This window comes from Grammomys surdaster, unplaced genomic scaffold (genome assembly GCF_004785775.1).
Source record: "Grammomys surdaster isolate TR1022 unplaced genomic scaffold, NIH_TR_1.0 126028, whole genome shotgun sequence".
Lineage (NCBI taxonomy): Eukaryota > Metazoa > Chordata > Mammalia > Rodentia > Muridae > Grammomys > Grammomys surdaster.
This window is the reverse complement of record NW_021620841.1, coordinates 4,453,534-4,460,144: the sequence shown is the minus strand read 5'-3', so window position 1 is coordinate 4,460,144 and position 6,611 is coordinate 4,453,534. Positions and strand designations below refer to the sequence as shown.

The 6,611-nt window shown below is 41.6% G+C and overlaps 1 protein-coding gene across 1 annotated transcript in view; it reads right to left on the bottom strand.

Moving 5' to 3' along the window:
• Positions 1 to 6,611, bottom strand: part of Pawr (pro-apoptotic WT1 regulator) — an 84,784-nt gene that overhangs the window by 76,586 nt on the left and 1,587 nt on the right. The gene's annotated exons all lie outside the window — the stretch shown is intronic.

Sequence of the window (6,611 nt, the reverse complement as noted above, 5' to 3'; positions counted from 1 at the left end):
GGAGAGAGAGAGAGAGAGGGAGGGAGGGAGGGAGAAAAGTGTGAAAGGGAGAAGGGGGGGAATTAGAAGAATATTTCTGACTAGCAGCAAATCATATATTAAGACCTGAACTTGGAGCTATTTCTACCTTTTAGATGTACTGTTTTGCCACTTTTAGAGATTCAGTGTTCTTACAGATCACATGTGTCACCGTGCCAGGTAAGCTAAAGGAACAGCTGGCTGAGGCTGATCCTCTATGAGCCAGCATCGTCGTGGCTCTAGTACAGTTGGCTGAAAGAAACAGGAAGTTCCCTCTTCTCCAAGTCTGTAAAGAACCAGCTGCTAGGCCACGAAGCCAACAGCCTAACAGGTTACAGTAGGAAGCAAAGAAAAACTAATCTAATGCAATCCATATGCATCTAATACAAGCTTTGATAAGAAGGCCAGAAAACCATTACAGAGTTTGAACTGTCGGCTGTTAAAGGTATCCATAAATGTATCGCATGCTTTGCCCTTTTCCTATGTAAAACATGAGTGACAGATAAGTTCCAGTTACATATAAATATTATATGTGGGGCTGGAGAGATGGCTCAGAGGTTAAGAGCACCGACTGCTCTTCCAGAGGTCCTGAGTTCAATTCCCAGCAACCACCTAGTGGCTCACAACCATCTGATCCCCTCTTCTGGTGTGTCTCAAGATAGCTACAGTGTACTCATATAAATAACAAATAAATAACAATATTTATTTTAAAAAATAAATAAATATTACATGTGTTTCTGTATGGTTTAGGCTGTTGACAAATGCAGGACAAGAAGCAAAGTAGAAGCATTTTGCATTAAATGCATGACGTTATGTAAGTACTTAAAGTGATATAAACTTCCAAGGATATCAAGTGATTTGTTAAACTATAAGTTTTAAGAGAAAAAAAAATGATTGCCATCCTTTTATCAAGCCCACTACATAACAAATAGTTATCAATATAATTCATATAACTATTATTTGAACATTCTATAATCTTCTTTTTTTTTAAAAAACAATGTCTCCCTGCAGAGGTCAGGCAGGTCCCAGACCCCCATCTCCCTGTCTAAGCCTCCTAATGTCTCTGTCTTACCCACATCAATATGTTAGAATCACATAACAATTCTGCTAGACAAGTAGTAGTAGTTTCATTGGATAAACCAGTAAACTAAAGGCTATTCAAGTCAGGTCTTGTCAAACTTACAGTATACACATACACAAACACACACACACACACAAATCCTTCAAGAACATGTCAAAACACAGTCTCAAGTGACTCCCTCTACCCAGGTAAGTCTGGGAAGTCTGCTGAAAATAACAGGTAAGTGTCACACAGGTGGTCTGTCCCCCACCCAAGTCACAAAAGATACTGCATTTAGCTAACATGGTTCAACTTTCAAGCAATGCAAAGCTCTGCTGTTTTCTCCCTATGTATCTCAAGGCACGCAGGCCTCAGTGAAAAACCCAAAACAAGTGTAAAACTTTATATTCTATTAAATGCCTCTAGCATCAAATTCCGGTAGAAACTATCAGTGGCAGGTGCCCAAGCTTTAAAAAATGTAAAAATGAAGGAAGGAGTACATCATAAGTTCTTTTCTGTGAAAGGTGGAAAAGATTGCTATTAAATTACTTAAAATTACTACCTTGTCAGTTTGAATGTTATTGTACTTTACTGAGTGGAAGACTGGGCAACTACAGGTTCCAGAACATAAAGAAAACTCCAGACAAAACTATGAGCCTGTTTATAGAGCACAGCCTGTGCATACAATGAAGGAACACAACTACCCATTCATTTCTTGCTCGCCGGGAGTCACATTGAGGGCCTCATGCATGTTAACAACGCTCTAGCATGAACAATAGGTCCCCAGCCCTGTAGTACACACTGTTAAAAGGATAGATTTTTATGGTATGTGGCTCCCTCCACTTTTAAAGGAGGAAAAAAGCAACCTGAGAAAATTGCAAGCCCCGACGTTTTACCATCAATTTTAAACTTCCAAAACATTTTGTATCAATACAAAATGGGTTATTTTTGGTTTTTTAGGTTATTTTATTTTCTGTGCATCAGTGTTTTGCCTGCATGTCTGTCTGTATAAGGGATCTTGCAGTTGCAGACAGTTGTGAGCTGCCATGTGGGTGCTGCAAATCCCGGGTCCTCTGAAGAACTGTCAGTGTGTTTAACCACTGAGCCATCTCTCCAGCCCCTGTCAGTCTTATTAGGGCCTCGAGGTAGATGAAGAAATGCCTTTTGGTATTCCCATTGTGTTCCAGACGGTCTACCTTTCTGTGTGATGAATCAGCAGTCATACCAATGACTCAGATGGAGAAACTCTGACATGTGAATGGGGGACAGTGCATACACGGAAGCCACTCAGAACACTGGGCTTGCTACCTACTAAGAACATTTCCTAATTGCCCGGGATTTATAAGGTTTACTAAGTAGAACATATCCCATGCAGGGTTCAGCAGATAGGCTGAATCACTGCTGTCTCAAAGGTACTCCTGCAAAAGTGTTCTCTACATTAAAGGATCCCCCAGCCTCAGCACTGAAGGCCTGGGTTCAAATGCTACAGTAGCAACACAATCTTGACAGGAAAAAAAAATAATAATAAAAAAAATGACCATTTGAGTAGTATTAAAGTACACATTTTTAAACTGCTAACAAAAAACAATTTTGTATTTTTTTTCATCTTGATAGCACCCTGGTGTTAAGACACCTTCTGAAGCAAACTAGAGAGGATCAGAAAGCCATCTCTGAGCCTACAGATTTGGCTTAATGTCTTTCTATTCAACTCCAAACTTCACAGGTTCTCTCTTTCAAATGCCTAACTATCAGTGACAACTTTAATAAAACACGAAGGGGGAAAAAAAGATGAGGAAATATGGTAAATAACTCAAGGTTAACTCCTTAAAACTGTTTTCTTCCCCACACAGACACATATTAAACTATTGCCCTGTCACTTACTGTGTGCATTCCTTTTTTAATCTGTATATCATAACTGTCATGTTTATATAATCTTGAGTCACTTAAAGTCTAAGCCTTGTCCTACTCTGGTAGTAGGGGATAGGGAATAGCTACCTAACAGTGCGGCCTTGACCTTTAAGCACCTCAGCCCTGCACTGTGCAGGCAGAAGGGTTAAAATAGCAGTTGGCTTTTAACATAAAGCCTTCAGTGCTATCCTTAGGTAGGGAAGAGTCCTGTTTTCTGTGGTCACTGTCTTCAGGCAGTACCTCTGTAAACAGAGCAGACAGACAACTGTCTGAGAAGCGCTCAGTGCTGCTGCGTCTTCGGAAGTCGGCGTACCACTTATCGGTGAAGAACCCACGCTCATCCTGCCTAGACTTGGGAGTATCGGTGGACAGTGCCTGTGTCTTAGCTGTTTCTATACCCCGAGACCGCGACCCGATGGCTCTTAACCCTGACTCACATTAGAACTACATGGGGAGTTTATAAAAATATTAAGGCCTGGGCTCCATTCCCAAACCCATTAAATCACATGGGAGTGGGAGTGGAGGGCAGGAAGGGCCAAGAGTCAGCGAGGGGGAAGCATTTATTTTTAAGTTCCGCACATGATGGCAACAGGCTGCCAAAGTTAAGAACCGCAACTCGTTGACACTTAAAAACACTGCATGTGTGTGCAAACGGCCACGAGGATGTGCAGATGGGTATGTACGCACGGAAGTAAGCGTGACTCGACCCAAGAGCCTCATCCTCAAGTTGGTCCCAGCTCAATCCTCTCTTCCCTCTAGACATAGAGCATGCCAGTAAATACCAACAGCGGGCTGTGGTCCCATGCTTCTACACTGGTAAGTCAGGGCTAAGTCTTACCCTTCTTCCTAGAGTCCAGCCTTCCTCTCCCTAAATCTATACCACTCTATTCTTGTTTTGCCCAGTTTCCTTACACGATGACGCCATGAATACAGGCGTGTAGTGATCATCGATCTGGTTTCAAAAACACAAACACTAGTACCAGGTAGCATTCTGTGTTCCAATTATCCAACTTACAGCTAGTTACTACCACACTGGAAAGCTAGAAAATGGGAAAAGTCAGAGGAAACTTCAAAAACCCCAACTAATGAAAACTATAGAGTTTGCCTCATTAAAGGATATCTGGAAATGTGGACTTTTGTGCTTCATCCCCCACAGTATCTGCCCTGTGTTCTGTCCCTCATCGGGTGGTTTTTGGCTCTTAACCTGTTTCTTTGCAGCAATATAACTAACGCACAAGGATGTTTAATCAGCACACGTTGGGGGGATGGGGAGCAGGCTGGTTTCACTTTTTATTCCAGGCTGGCCCCAACCACAGAGAGATCTGCCCGGGCTCTGCCTCTGTGGTGGGACTGAAGACATGCGCCACCACAGCGAACCATACAGACTTCTTGAAAGAACAGTGTTTTTCAACCCCTGAAAAAGGTCCTTTAGGTGCGTGTCAGGGTAATGGGAAATAAATTTGGTTGGGAATATTGTGTGAGCAAATGCAAGCGTCATTCGACAGTAGACAAAATATACCTTTGTTTCACTACTGACAGGTGGGCGGGGCCTAAGGAGTTTATAAAATACAGCTTACTAGAACAAGAATGTTAATGTAGCCCACAAAAACTCTTCAGCTAAGTGGATTTCACCTCTCAACTAGAAGAAATGGCATACAATTCTAAGTCAGCAACGACCTGAAAGGCAGGAAAACGGGTCCGCTTCAAAGTTTTGCAATATATATTCCGAAACTGGTAAAACCATCTAAGAAATTTAAAAAAAAAAAAAAGTCTAAAATTCTAAAACTCAGGGAAGGAGACAGTGGAGAAGCATGCCTGCTAATTAGATACTGTGGCAAAATATGGCTTTGTCTTGTTGGGTCCTCCGGCTTGAAATGGAGTCAAGGTTACCAGTAAAAGAAAGCAATCCTCAATTCCCCAGTCAATAAAAAAGGTTCAAATTCCACAGACGGGAAAAAAAAAAAATGGTACCCTGGGTTGTTTGTTTTTAAGGAAGATTAAATTTAGGAGTTGCCAACACCCAAACGAAAAACATTCCAGAGTATTAGGCTCAATTACAGTGGGAAGACATGTACATTCCCAGTCCTAGGCTCGCTCAGAGGAGGACCCATTAACGAAAGATGTTTCTTACGCGCTCACTCACAAGATACACCCTACTTATTGTTCCTGTTTTTTTTTTCATAGTAATTAAAAAAATATATAATTTTAGCACAAGCAGCCAGACCCCCCCCCTAAAAAATGAAGTGTAACATCTGCCAACATATTTCCCAAAATAAGACCGCTGTCAGATGAACCCTGAGAAGAGAGTGGAAATGGCAAGTTCTTTTATTTGGACCATAAGCTGCTTCTTAAAAAAATAAAGCTGAGGAATGCAGTCTTCCCAAAGCTTTGTCTTCAAGTCCCCTTAACCTTCATAGTTTTACATCATTAAAAAAAAAAAAAAAGAAGAAGAAACCTGGAAATTTGATTACCATTCTTATGAATTCCTTTGAAAGCAACTTTAATGAGTAACAGATATCTTGAATTAAGTGGTAAGCCACCAGCACAGTTGTTCTGGCTGATAAAAAAAAAAAAAATCTCTGAGACATTCACCTAAAAGAACAAAAATATATCCTACAGAGACATACTGATTCTCTAAGTATGGAAATCGTATTACTTTAAATAATGATTCTAATATACTCATTACTACCAACCACCTAACCCAGAATTAAAATTAGTCAGTTGGTGGGGGTTAGGGGTGGAGACAGACTCCCAAACACATAGCCCGACTGGTCTCAAACTCCTCATCTTCCTGCCTCAGCCTCAAAGGGCTAGAATTACAGCCCTGGTTTTTTTTTTAATGTGGTTTTGCGTTTTGTTTTGTTTAAGCAGTGCTGGGGATCAAACACTGGGCCTTAATGCGTGCTAAGCAAATGCTATACCGCTGAGCTACATTCCCAGCCCCAAATTAGTAAATATTTTAACAGTCCTTTCATGGATAACAAGGCCAAGAATTAAAAAAGTTGTGGGTGGACAGTTAAAACTGAAAAGCCATCGATTAAAAGATGTGGCTTCCTCGAGTGAAACACAGTGGTCAAACCACTTCCTCCAGTTTTGAAATAGCTTCCTTTCAGGTAGATGGAGGTGCGATTATACACTTGGTTAAAAATCTTTCAAACAGTTTTCTAATAGAACGCTCCTGATGCCTGAAGAAATCTTTGGTCACACACACACACACACACACACACACGTGCACACATCTCTCAGAAATGTTTTCCCGATTGTTCAAGACCACAGTGAGTACCTGAACCTCCAGAACTTAGTTGCTACACACCATCTCTGCTGTCTAAAATACCCCTGGGGGCGGGGGGGGGGGGGGGGGGGGTGGGGGGTGATGCATGATGCTGCAGTACAGAGTTTTACTCGGGTTTACTGGGAGATAACGCTGTCTTAGATATTGCTAAGGTTACGCTTTCTTTACAGGTGCTTTTCCTTGTAAACACTGCTAGGGAAGTGGAGATAAAACAACCTGATAGCCCGAGATGGACACGTGGGAAACCAGAAGACGTCATCACCTCCAGGAATCGATTTCCCTAACTGATGAGAGAGAGAGAGAGAGAGAGAGAGAGAGAGAGAGAGAGAGAGA